The following is a 13,922-nucleotide window of genomic DNA, read 5'->3' as shown; positions in this document are numbered from 1 at the left end:
TGAACCGTTTGATGTTTGGGGCTTTGATTATATGGGACCTTTTCCTGCCTCTAATGGATATACACATATTTTAGTTGCTGTTGATTACGTTACTAAGTGGGTAGAAGCTATTCCAACTAGTAGTGCTGATCATAACACTTCTATTAAAATGCTTAAAGAAGTTATTTTTCGAGGTTTGGAGTCCCTAGATATTTAATGACTGATGGTGGTTCACATTTTATTCATGGTGCTTTCCGTAAAATGCTTGCTAAATATGACGTCAATCATAGAATTGCATCTCCGTATCACCCACAGTCTAGTGGTCAAGTAGAATTGAGTAATAGAGAACTCAAATTAATTTTGCAAAAGACTGTCAATAGGTCTAGAAAGAATTGGTCCAAGAAACTTGATGATGCATTATGGGCCTATAGAACTGCATATAAAAATCCTATGGGTATGTCTCCGTATAAAATGGTATATGGAAAAGCATGTCACTTACCTCCTAAACTAGAACATAAGGCATATTGGGCTATTAAAGAGCTCAACTATGATTTCAAACTTGCCGATGAAAAGAGGTTATTTGATATTAGCTCACTTGATGAATGGAGAACCCAAGCTTATGAAAATGCCAAGTTGTTTAAAGGAAAGGTTAAAAGATGGCATGACAAAAGGATACAAAAGCGTGAGTTTAATGTAGGTGATTATGTATTGCTATACAACTCTCGTTTAAGATTTTTTGTAGGAAAACTTCTCTCTAAATGGGAAGGGCCCTATGTTATCGAGGAGGTCTATCATTCTGGTGCCATAAAAATCAACAACTTCAAAGGCACAAATCCGAAGGTGGTAAACGGTCAGAGAATTAAACATTATATCTCAGGTAATCCCATAAATATTGAAACCAATATTATTTAAACCGTAACCCCGGAGGAATACATAAGGGACACTTTCCAGAATGTTTCAGACTCTGAAAAGGAATAGGTATGTGGTACGCTAAGTAAATCGACTCCAAAACAATTTTAAGGCAATATTTCTCCGTTTTGGAATATTTAGAAAAATAGAAAATTAAGTAGCAGTCCGAGAAGGACACGAGGGCCCCACGAGGGTGGAGGGCGCGCCCTACCCCCGTGGGCGTGGCCCCTACCTCGTGGGCTCCTCGTGTGCCTTCCGGACTCCATTTTCTTGCACGATACGTATTTTGGTCGGTAAAAATTCACTATATATTCTCTCGAAGGTTTTGACTCCCGTATCACGCAAATATTCTCTGTTTTGTTTCGAGCTATTTTTCTGACAGATCTAGATTATCATGACGTCCCCAAGTGCTTCCAAGCACAAGTTCTTCGAGAAGGTCATCAACCCTTACCTCGCGGAGTTGCTGCGACACCCTCAAACTATTGAGATGCATGATGGGTTACTGCACATCCGCGATGCTGAGGGACCAAAGGGAACCAGAAGCGTGGAGACGAGGCTCGAAGCAATGGAGCAACAAGTTTTCAAGTGCCAGGGGATGGTGGAGCGTGGAATCAATGCTAGCCACACGATGCTCGCGGAGTTCACTAACAACTACAAGCCGGATGCCAAGAACACCGATGAGGCCACCTTCAAGCTACATGAGAAGATCGAGCACCTCCAAGCCCAAATCTATGACCTGCAAAACCAAAACTGTGAGTATGAATATAGATTCAAAAGAATGAGTTTGGCTGCAGATTCGAGGATTCCGGAGACTCGACCATCCTTCTATGATGGTGAACCTATGCCTTGGAAGATGGATGACAAGCCCGCATCATCAACAACACCTCCACCTTCTTCACCAACCAAGGAGATATAATCACATGGGTATGGGCACTCCCCTTGGCAACCGCCAAGCTTGGGGGAGATGCCTCGGTATCGTATCACAATCACAACCCCTATCTTTACATTTTTCCTTAGTTCAATCCCATTAGTAGTATTTTGATCTAGTAGAATAAAGTTTATGACATGATCTAGTTTTGAGTTTTGCCTTATGATCTCTCTATGTAATCGAGTCCGTGAGCTATATAATAAAGATTAGTGTTGAGTCAAGGGCTTGATTTTCTTGCTATGATCTTGGGTGAATAAAAGAAAAGAGAAAAAGAATAAAAAGAAACAAAAGTTCATATTAATCGTATTGATAGTAATGACTTCACATAGAAAGAGTGTGATGATTAAAAGTTGTAGGGAGTTGGTTTCATTGCAATTAAGAGGAAGTAATAAGGAAAGATAGGTTTCACATATAAATATACTATTATTGACATCTTTTATGATTGGGAGCACTCATCAAAATATGGCATGCTAAAGAGTTGATGTTGGACAAGGAAGACAACGTAATGGGTTATGTTTTCTTATATCTGAGATAAAGTATGTTGTCATGGATCATCCAACATGTTGAGCTTGCCTTTCCCCCTCATGCTAGCCAAATTCTCAGCACCAAGTAGAGATACTACTTGTGCTTCCAAATACCCTTAAACCAGTTTTGCCATGAGAGTCCACCATATCTACCTATGGATTGAATAAGATCCTTCAAGTAAGTTGTCATCAGTGCAAAGCAATAAAAATTGCTATAAATATGTATGATTAGTGTGGGAGAAATAAGCTTTATACGATCTTGTGATGTGGAAGTAATAAAAGCGATGGACTGCATAATAAAGGTTCATATCACAAGGGGCAATATAAAGTGACATTCTTTCGCATTAAGATTTTGTGCTTCCAACCATAAAAGCGCATGGCAACCTCTGCTTCCCTCTGCAAAGGGCCTATCTTTTATTATTATCTTCTACCTTATGCAAGTGTCATGGTGATCTTCACCTCTCCCTTTTTCATTTTATCCTTTGGCAAGCCAGTGTGTTGGAAAGATCCTGATAGATATATCTAATTGGATGTAGGGGGGCATGAGTTATTATTGTTGACATTACCCTCGAGGTAAAAGGTTGTGGGGCGAAACTATAAGCCCCTATCTTTCTCTGTGTCCGATTAAAACTCCGTAATCACAAGTATTGCGCGAGTGTTAGCAATTATGAAGGACTAAATGATAGTTGAGTATGTGGACTTGCTTTTTAGCTCTGACATAGACTCTTTCTGATGTTACGATAAATTGCAATTGCTTCAATGACTGAGGTTATAGTTTGTTGGTTCTCAATAAGGTTTCTGATTCATACTTTTGCATTGTGAATAGATCATCACTTGAACATAGGTAATCATATGACAATATCTATGTATGTTGCTGTTATGAGAATAATCATGATGCCCTAATGTCCTTATTTTATTTTTATCAACGCCTCTACCTCTAAACATGGGGACATATTTATTGTTATCGGCTTTCGCTTGAGGACAAATGAGGTCTAAGCTTGGGGGAGTTGATACGTCCATTTTGCATCATGCTTTTATATCGATATTTATTGCATTATGGGCTGTTATTTCACATTATGTCACAATACTTATGGCTATTATCTATTATTTTACAAGGTTTACATAAGGAGGGAGAATGCCGGCAGCTGGAATTTTGGGCTGGAAAAGGAGCAAATATTAGAGACCTATTCTGCACAACTCCAAAAGTCCTGAAACTCCACGGAATATCTTAAAATAAATAATGAAAAATCCTCGCCAAAGATGAAGACCAGGGGGCCCACACCCTTTCCACGAGGGTGGGGGGCGCCCTCCCTAGGGCGCGCCCCCTACCTCGTGGGCCCCCTGGTGGCTCTCCGATGACCATCTTCTCCTATATGAAGTCTTTCTTCGAGAAACAAATAAGAAGCAACCTTTCGGGACAAAACTCCGCCACCACGAGGCAGAACCTTGGCGGATCCAATCTAGAGCTCCGGCAGAGCTGTTCTGCCGGGGAAACTTCCCTACCTGAGGGGGAAATCATCGCCATCGTCATCACCAAGGCTCCTCTCATCAGGAGAGGGAAATCTCCATCAACATGTTCATCAGCACCATCTCATCTCAAAACCCTAGTTCATCTCTTGTATCCAATTCATGTCTCCAAGCCCAGGATTGGTGCTAGTAGGTTGCTAGTAGTGTTAATTACTCGTTGTAGTTGATGCTAGTTGGTTTAATTGGTGGAAGATCATATGTTCAGATCCTTTATGCATATTATTACCCCTCTGATTATGAACAATAATATGCTTTGTGAGTAGTTACGTTTGTTCCTGAGGACAAGGGAGAAGTCTTGCTATTAGTAGTCATGTGAATTTGGTATTCGTTCGATATTTTGATGAGATGTATGTTTTCTAGCCTCTAGTGGTGTTATGTGAACATCGACTACATAACACTTCACCATTATTTGGGCCTAGAGGAAGGCATTGGGAAGTAATAAGTAGATGATGGGTTGCTAGAGTGACAAAATCTTAAACCCTAGTTTATGCGTTGCTTCGTAAGGGGCTGATTTGGATCCATATGTTTCATGCTATGGTTAGGTTTACCTTAATACTTTTGTTGTAGTTGAGGATGCTTGCAATAGAGGTTAATCATAAGTGGGATGCTTGTTCAAGTAAGAACAACACCCAAGCACTGGTCCACCCACATGTCAAATTATCAAAGTACCGAACGCGAATCATATGAACATGATGAAAACTAGCTTGACGATATTCCCATGTGTCCTCGGGAGCGCTTTTCCTTATATAAGAGTTTGTCCAGGCTTGTCCTTTGCTACAAAAAGGATTGGGCCACCTTGCTGCACTTTATTTACTTTTGTTACTTGTTTCTCGTTACAAATTATCTTATCACAAAACTATCTGTTACCACTTATTTCAGTACTTGCAGAGAATACCTTGCTGAAAACCGCTTATCATTTCCTTCTGCTCCTCATTGGATTCGACACTCTTACTTATCGAAAGGACTACGATAGACCCCCTATACTTGTGGGTCATCAAGTGCCATGATTTCAGATCTGAACCTATTATGTTTTCATCAATATATGAGAGTTCTTGATCCTATCTTGCAAGTCTATAGTCACCTATTATGTGTTATGATCCGTTAACCCCGAAGTGACAATAATCGGGATACTTACTGGTGATGACCGTAGTTTGAGGAGTTCATGTATTCACTATGTGTTAATGCTTTGTTCCGGTACTCTAGTAAAAGGAGGCCTTAATATCCCTTAGTTTCCATTAGGACCCCGCTGCTACGGGAGGGTAGGACAAAAGATGTCATGCAAGTAATTTTTTATAAGCACGTATGACTATATTCGGAATACATGCCTACATTACATTGATGAATTGGAGCTAGTTCTGTGTCACCCTAGGTTATGACTGTTACATGATGAAACACGCCCGACATAATTCTCCATCACCGATCCATTGCCTACGAGCTTTCCATATATTGTTCTTCGCCCATTTACTTTTCCGTTGCTACTGCTATCATCACTACAAAATACCAAGAACATGACTTTTTCTATCATTACCTTTTGCTACCGTTACCACTACTATGATATTACTTTGCTACTAAATATTTTGCTGTAGATATTAAGTTTCCAGGTGTGGTTGAATTGACAACTCAGCTGCTAATACTTGAGAATATTCTTTGGCTCCCCTTGTGTCGAATCAATAAATTTGGGTTGAATACTCTACCCTCAAAAACTGTTGCGATCCCCTATACTTGTGTAACATCCCAAAATTCTAAATTTTGGAATGTTATAATAAATAGATAGGTTGATTGTTTGTTCGATTGTTGTGTGATTGATTGAGTGAAATTCGAAACTTTTTGAAAGTTAAATGAGAGGGAATAAAAGGACTTTCCCAAACTTTCATATTTGCTTTCTGATCTCCATGAATTCAAATTCTTTTCAAATACAAAACCCTTGAGCGAAGATGATATGACTTCTTCCATTTAAATTAAATGAAAGGGTATTTGAAAATAATTGAATTTCATTTGGAAATATTTCAATTCATAAACTTCATGTAGCTCAATGATTTTCATGAGAGAAGATAAAATGACTTCTTCAAATTATATGAAATATGAGTTGGGAGTTTCAAAGGATTAAATTCAAAGTTCTTTTGAATTTATTTTCAATTTGGATTTATTTGAGTTTTATTCAAATTATTTTCCTCCAAAAATAAAATATATGGAAATTAGGGTAACATGATTCTCTACAACAAAAAATTGGAGAGAAATAAATTTGAAATCATTTTGATATTTTTAAAATGATTTTTGTTGGATTTTATTAGACCAGTAGCACTCTTTGAATTATCTAAATTTGTGTGAATTTTATTTAATGCTAGGAAAATGTTCATCTTGTAGAAAATCTTTTTCTGAAATTTTGGTATATTATATGCCTATATAAAAAATTTATTTTATTTTGTTATTCGGTTTTCCTTCTGTTTCTATTTTTTAAAAACTGTACGTGCGGCCCATATTTATTTGTCGCCTACATGCGCCGTATAGTAGCTTTTGGCGCCCCATTGTTTTTTTTCTCTTAAATAGGGTAGGCCCAGCCAGCCTTTTTTTCTTTTCTTAGGCTGAATTTTGTAAAAAAAAAATGCACGGCAGCATGCGCGCGGCCGGCCGAAGGGCTTTAGGCCCATCCGCCTCTTTTCTTCTCTGTTTCGTACATTTTCGTCTACGTTTAGTCCCACATTGCTTAACCTTTGACCCCTAAGCCTCTTTTCCACCAATAAATATAGACCCATAGAGCCTCCAAAAATCATCCGATTCGGGTTAAATCAATATTTTGGTTTCACTAGATCCATTTAAGAAAAATATTTTTCTCCTCTCCGGCGCGACTTCTGGAAATTGTCTCCTCTCTCCAAAATTGTCTTTTCTCTGCCTTATAAAGGTATCTTTCTTTCTTTTTTTCTTCATATACTTACGTAGTTTGTTATTTTTAGACTAATACGATAGAATAATTATATTATCAATTAGTCTACGTATTTATACGTTAGACCTTAACCGTAGCTATTTTTTCTTTCGTAAAACAGCTTGGACCTGATTTTTCAAATAGCCATAACTTTTCACTCGTTTATCTAAATTAGATAAAACCAACGCCTATAGCTTCGTCTTGTTTTCACCTATCCAGTGAACCTGTTACATCAACTTTTTGAAATTTTCAAATTTTGAATTTTGTTCAGATTCATATTCAAACTTCTTTTGATCATATCTTTTTATTCGTAACTCCGTTTCAGTTGATTCTTTTTGCAAATCGAAGCTCTTGACCTAAACATTCTGATAAGGCCAAATTCACATAATTTTGGTACTGTTAGAAATTGTTTTATGTTGCAAGAGTTATTTACTTGGTTTTGATGTTTTCCGAATCGTCTTCTTCGTTCTTTCTGGTCCTTTGAGTGATTGCTTATGTGTGGTTACTATTGCTTGATTACGATAGATTGACCGGAGTGTGACGAGTAGAGCTATCAAGATTTTTGAGTGTGAATCATCTTCATCAACATTGTAGGCAAGTTCACACTTTGATCATACCTCTTTCATACCCAATTTTTATTGCATTAGATCAAACCTCCAACATTGCATGATTAGGATCTAATTAAATTGTGGGATGGGAAGTAGTTGAGGTAGTACCTATTACCTGTTTATTATCAAACCCTTGGGAGTTACTATTACATTATGCTTATAGTGCCATGCTATGCTCGTAGACGTGGATTAGGTTTTGAGAGTATTCATGACAGATGTGAGATTGTCAATTAATGGTTTACTTAAGGTGGCAACTTAAACACACATCTGGGTGGATTGAGGTACCTGGGTATTCCAGGATTGCCTGTCTAGGCACCTGGGTAGACCAGGATTGCCTATTTTTTTGGACCGCCACCCAGGCTCAAAGGGATCATGAGATTATTCATACTAGAAACTTCCGTGTGCAGCCACAAGCTACTATGGGCTCTAGCATAGTTGACTAAGTCGTGCGACCGGTGATATGCATGTAGTAGGGGAAAATTGGCTTTTCGGAAAAACCTTATAACCCTAGAGCCTTTCCACCAGCCAAATATGCATGTAGTGATAGCCTTTATTCATCATTATCCTCTGGTGCGAATTTGCTAGTACATTCAATGTACTGACCCTTTGTGGCTGCAACGTCTCATGTTGCAGGATTTCTTACGACGAGTAAGTGATATGTTAGGGTTACGATTTCTACACTCAACTTTGCCGTTGGTGTTGATGGGAATCCACAACCTTGTTACTTCCGCTATTTGGATTGAGGTAACAGTATTTACGTTACTTATACATGTGATTTGCCTCTGTTATAAATCCTCGAGTACTTTGTGTGTCAGCATACCGATCCAGGGATGACACTTAAGAACAGAGACTTGATCCATTCGGGTCGGGTCGCTACAAGATGGTATTAGAGCACATGTTGACTGTAGGACGTGACCCTAGAAACTGGAAAGCCCATAGCAAAGATTTTTCTCTACAACTTTCCCTTTCAAAAAGACCTTTTACCTCTCTTCTCTTCTGAGCTTATTCAAATATTCCCTTTTAGTGAGACCATACCCCCTTTTTTCCTTTTGACCACATGAAGATTCGACTGATGAGACCACTCCAAGAAGTACAAGATATCAGACAACTAAGACCACTTCGGAATGAAGAGTATTTTCCGTGCATCTGAATAATGGAAACTACAAAGGTTGAAGACCGAAGACAAGTAGAATTTGAAGGCTCTGAAGAATTCCTAGATTTGTATGACCTAGGAAGGCTACCCTTATGGAACTTGGCAGACTATGGAAGTTTTCAATACCTGAGATCAAGAGAAAGACTGAAACAAGGAGCATGAGAACTCGAAGTTTTGTCAATAGGACCCTAAGGTAGGAGATATCAACTACGGAGAGATAGCTCATGGAAATGACAAGAGCAGAAACATGACTATCGATGGTATTATCGCCCGCTGATGCTATTGTCACCGTGCTGAGTTAAGGATGCATTTCTTCAGAATGGATTTGATGGAAGAAGGCTGATGGAGCACCTATTAGTAAGATGAACTTTTAACCTTAGCCGGTGTATCACCAGGATTTGGAGTATTTCATGAAGAACTCAGGAACCAAAAGCTGAAAGTAGCCAAGCTGGAGGAGCTACAACCTCGAGATACCGGAGATTTTCAGGAACTGAAGGACAGTAGGACCATGGTTCATGCGAAGGATGTTGAAACCAGACGTTTGGAACGCAACTCCAGAATATTAAAGTACGTCATGAGAGACTTCGCGTCAACAGAGTTGATCTGGCAAAAGAACTTGAGAAAGACAAGCATGATCGGAAGAAGCCATTGGAGGCATGAACAAGGCTTGAAGAGTTTGGAGACGTTGAAGATTTATTGACCTTTAGAAGACCAAACCCAAGTTCTATCCCTATGTTAGATGCGATGATTGTGAGCTGTCATTTGTTTGATGTTTTTTTTGACAGCCACAATAAAAAATCCGTCTTTTCAAAACTGTTGTTTGCATTGTGTGAATCCCTCTCTATCTCTCTTATCTCACCCCAAACCCATGGACCCTATAGAGGATGAATGAAGATGAGCTTATATTTTCTGGACCGATGAGTCAATTGGAGACGGACCAATGGATTCAGAACATGGAGGATCACATGAAGAATAAACTTATAGTCGGAAAGGATATGACCCAGCATGATCTTCAGTGCTTTGAAAGAGGTGCTGCTACTTGGTGGAGGATGTACCAAACAATCAATGGATGGCAAGGAGTAACCACTTGGAAAGAATTTAAGTTGACTATGCCAAAGCCTCGGCTTGTGTCCAAGAAGTTGAAGCCTTATGGAAAGGATATGAAGAAACCTTGTGCATGCAAGATTTGTGGAGGAATATGACACACTCATAAAGAACACAAGGATGAATGCCCTAGTTGTGAAGGAAGTCGCCCAGTTGAAGAATGCCCAACTAGGCAGATTACTTGTTTCTTGTGTGAAGGGACTACCCACTACCTTGCTCAGTGTCACATTTACCCCATGGTACAATGAACCATCCAGCAGAAGAAAGAAGTAATGAAAGGAGCCCTTATGGAAATTTTAGAAGAACCCGTGATAAAGGAAGATATGGAGGACACACCTAAAGAAGACCCGAGTAAACCCTGCACTAAGTCTTGCTATTCATGTGGAGAAGAAGGACACATCTCCCAAAATTGTTTGAACGGGGATCTAGTAGAATTCCCGACAGAGGAAGTAGAGTATGACCCACAGGAAATAGAAGCCCTGATTGGAATGGAAAAGTCCAGGAAGAGAAACCGATTGGAGCCCAGGAGGGACCTGAGTCATATCACCTGTTATGCCATGTCTTTATTTATGGTTTATGTAAATTGAACTGGGTAGAATTTGAACCTCAACCTTCATTGCAAGCTTATGACCAGATATCCTACTGATGTATATGGACTATCATGGTATTATTGTTAATTTGACCATGTGCTCTACTTTGCTTTTTGACAGGCTGCCCGTAAGTCTGCTCCCACAACTGGAGGAGTGAAGAAGCCTTACTGTTACCGCCCTGGAACTGTTGCTCTTCGGTTTGTAAAATCTTCCAACCTATTCTAGCATGTGTTATAGTTTTGTTTTGAAGTATTCTCAAATGAGTAAATTTTGTGCTTGACTTTGCAGTGAGATCCGCAAGTACCAGAAGAGCACGGAGCTGCTCATCAGGAAGCTTCCATTCCAGAGGCTTGTTAGGGAGATTGCCCAGGACTTCAAGGTGATCAATAAACTTGTGCACTACATTGTGATGCTCCTATTGTGTAAACTCTTATAGTATGATGAATCAAGTAAACTAAAAGCACCATCTTGTTCTGTCTGTGTAGACTGACCTCCGCTTCCAGAGCCATGCGGTGCTGGCCCTTCAGGAGGCTGCAGAGGCCTACCTGGTGGGTCTCTTCGAGGATCCGTGGCGAGAGGGCTTAAGGTGCTTGCTTTGCCTGTGGGAATGTCTCTGGCGGGCATCTGTGTCTGCTTTTGCTGCTGTTTTTAGTGATTGTTTGGAACTGCTAGCTCTAATTTAACTTACTTCTCGTTCCCCTATTTCTGCTGTCAGTATTCCCATGGCAATTTAGGTAACTATAGTAATACTGTTCAAGAAACATCATTGCATTACAAGTTGGGTTTGAATCTACTTGTGAGCAACTGGGTGCGCCCATTCTAGAAATATGATATGTAGATTTGCTTCACAGAACTGATGATGATGCACGTATTTGGAACAGTCCAGTCCATTCTCACAACCAATTAAGTCCAGAGCTCACACCTCTCTGTTGATGATGCACGTACATTCCAGTTAAAGAATAACACATGATTAATTAATTCTTGGGCTCTTCTAGCCGTGCTTCTTACTCTAGGTTCCAAGTAGAGATTCCTATATACATATACTTGCTTTGCTGCCTATTCCTGACTCTGTCTGTCTGTTTTGGAACTGTAAAATGCAGTGATGCCAAACATCGCCTCTGCTTCAACTGATTAATTTTCTGCATGCCAAACAGAGCCTGTGATGTTATCAAAATATTTGCTACTCTTAATGGGTTTATCCCACTTGATGATCTTAACCACCAAGATCTCTGAGGCTCTTATTTCTAGTCTAATGTTATCAGTACAGTACATCCGCTGTTTGCATGATAGATACATATATGTGACATCAATTTGTCGTTGGATATTGCTGGAAACTAGCTATGTCACATCAATTTCTTGGTTGTCTAGTTTGTTATGTCACATCAATTATATGCTTTTTCTGATATTGTGTTTTAGCTACTGCCACTTTGAGCTGTTGTAGATTTTAGTTATCAATTACAACAAAGCATTCTTACATTCCAGACTTGATCTTACTACTAAACAGCACCCCCTGTTGTTGTTGTTGTTGTTGTTGTTGTTGTTGTTATTCACCCTATCCTTGTTGTTCTGTTTTCTTGTTGGCAGATATTTTGAGTAAATTCAAGACGAAAGATGTTCAAAGAAGCTCCAAGACATTCTTATATAGCAAATTATGTAATAATAGATGGGTTATCTGGGAATTTAATGTATCTTCTCTCTGTTTGTGAATAAAATAGTAATTATGTATGTGATTTAATGTATCTTCTCTCTGTGAATTTCATGTATGTTTTAGAATTACAATTCCTGTTTCATATGAAATAGTAATTATGTATGTGATTTGAAAATGTGTGCAATGAAAACATGACTCATGCGACCCACTTATCAAAATAATTTGAGCACATTTGAAATTTCTGACGTGTGGGACCAGTGTATGATATTATGATATTTGGGACAAATGTAAAACAGTGGAAAATAAAATAGCAAAAAGTAAAAGATCATACGCTATAAAAGGCGGCATCTAGAAATAAAAAGGCCAAATTGTTGGGCCAGGCCCATGTAGCTAGAGAAAATTGATAGAGAAAATATACAGTAAAAAGGCCGAATTGTTGGGCTAGGCCCATGTAGAAAACCGAATTGGACCGGGCTGAATCTTGTGCCACATCAGCTTGCCACGCTGGATGCCTACGTGGCCTGGGGAGGTTGCCAGTGACCAAAACGCCACAGTAGACGTATTTTGGTCATAAACGTCTTCGACCATTCCATAAGAAAGGTCGCTAATGTCAGTTTATGATGGCCAGCTTTTGACCTTATGTTTTTGGTCACAAAAAGGTCACAAATGAAAATTTGTGACCATTCAGTGACCAATAGTGGTGGTCACAAGTTGACATATTTCTTGTAGTGGATGACGGCGGATCGGGCCCGTTGAGGACGACGGGGACACCTCGGCGGCCACCTCGCCGGCTCGGGCGAAAAGGCTGTGATAAATCTCTTTTTGTCGATTGGCTACTCGAGCTCCCCTGCACACAGGTAGAGGTTGAAGATGGAGGTACCAGCGATGGCGGCGATGGCGGCGACCTACCAATGGTTTGAGGGTTGTGTGTGTTTGTGTGAGCGGAGGTTGTGTTTGAGGAAATACTGCCGCAACTGAAAATTTTACTAGGCATGAGTAACAAGGCAGGGCTACTGAAAATTTGGATCAAGGGCGAGCAAATATTTTTGAGATTGCGAGGGATGCGTAGGCGGGAGTAAAATGTCGGGGCTACTGAAAATTTGAATCAAGGGACTGAAGCAGAGCGGGAGTAACATACATCGCACATGGTCCGCACATACTAATCGTGTGCTATCAAACATTAAAACCTTCCAAGCGGTAGATATTTTCGAGATTGCAAGGGATGCACATGCGGGAGTTTGGGGGGAGCGAGCTAGTGTGCTTGACACGCCGGCTGTGGACTGTAGCCGACACACCTTCTCGCGTAAGCCATAGGCGTACTATACACCGACGGTGCTCCAAGATATTTTGTACTACATCTCACACGGTAGGTGAGAATAAACTGTGTGGGATCTACTTGATTTGAATTACAAAATGGGGTCACAATGGCAATGGACGGTGTTTGAATTGCTAGACCGTTTATCTGCAGTGAACATGCAACTATATGTGTGTCGTAAAAGAATTGGAATTATCCAGGGTTCGTTTGTACATTTCATACATTAAACTGGCTTTCTTGCCATTTCAGGTGCACAATTCAAAATTAAACTACATGCACATGCTCCGGTGCATACAAATTGGCCGAAAAATCAAATCTGTGTCCTTCATTGCATGCTTAGGTCCCATGGAAGAAATGGGAATGAATTTTTCAAGGTTCGTTTGGCCTTTTTATACATTAACTAGGTTTTCTAGGCATTTTATGTGCATAATTCAAATTAGAACTACAAGAACATGCTCCAATGCAATAATGTTGGTTGAAAAATCACATGTGTGTCCTTGGGTGAATTTCTAGATCCCTTGAAAGAGATGGGAATGAATTTCAAACACCAGGGCACTGTTGATTGCCGGCAAAAAATTGAGATACCTAGTTTTTAAATTCTAGTAAATCCAAAACTCGTCTGAAATTCATGAAACTTAGCATGCTATCATGGAGCAGCATCAACATGCCATGGTGAAAATTTTGTCCCATTTGGGGTAGGTTTGGGTATGAGCTTCT

The 13,922-nt window shown here is 39.7% G+C and overlaps 1 long non-coding RNA gene and 1 other non-coding gene across 2 annotated transcripts; both read left to right on the top strand.

The window, feature by feature from the left end:
- The first annotated feature begins 10,388 nt into the window (after positions 1–10,388).
- LOC123185249 (uncharacterized) lies at positions 10,389–10,816 on the top strand. The gene is made up of 3 exons (XR_006493260.1): positions 10,389–10,439; positions 10,531–10,621; positions 10,728–10,816. It is a non-coding gene; the product is annotated as an uncharacterized lncRNA (long non-coding RNA).
- A 580-nt stretch (positions 10,817–11,396) lies between these two features.
- LOC123038414 (small nucleolar RNA SNORD24) lies at positions 11,397–11,479 on the top strand. The gene has a single exon (XR_006417860.1). It is a non-coding gene; the product is annotated as a small nucleolar RNA SNORD24 (small nucleolar RNA).
- Positions 11,480–13,922: the final 2,443 nt, after the last annotated feature.

Source organism: Triticum aestivum, chromosome 2A, assembly GCF_018294505.1.
Source record: "Triticum aestivum cultivar Chinese Spring chromosome 2A, IWGSC CS RefSeq v2.1, whole genome shotgun sequence".
NCBI classification, from domain to species: Eukaryota; Viridiplantae; Streptophyta; class Magnoliopsida; order Poales; family Poaceae; genus Triticum; species Triticum aestivum.
The sequence above is the reverse complement of the archived record's forward strand: the minus strand, read 5'-3'. Positions and strand labels throughout refer to the sequence as shown.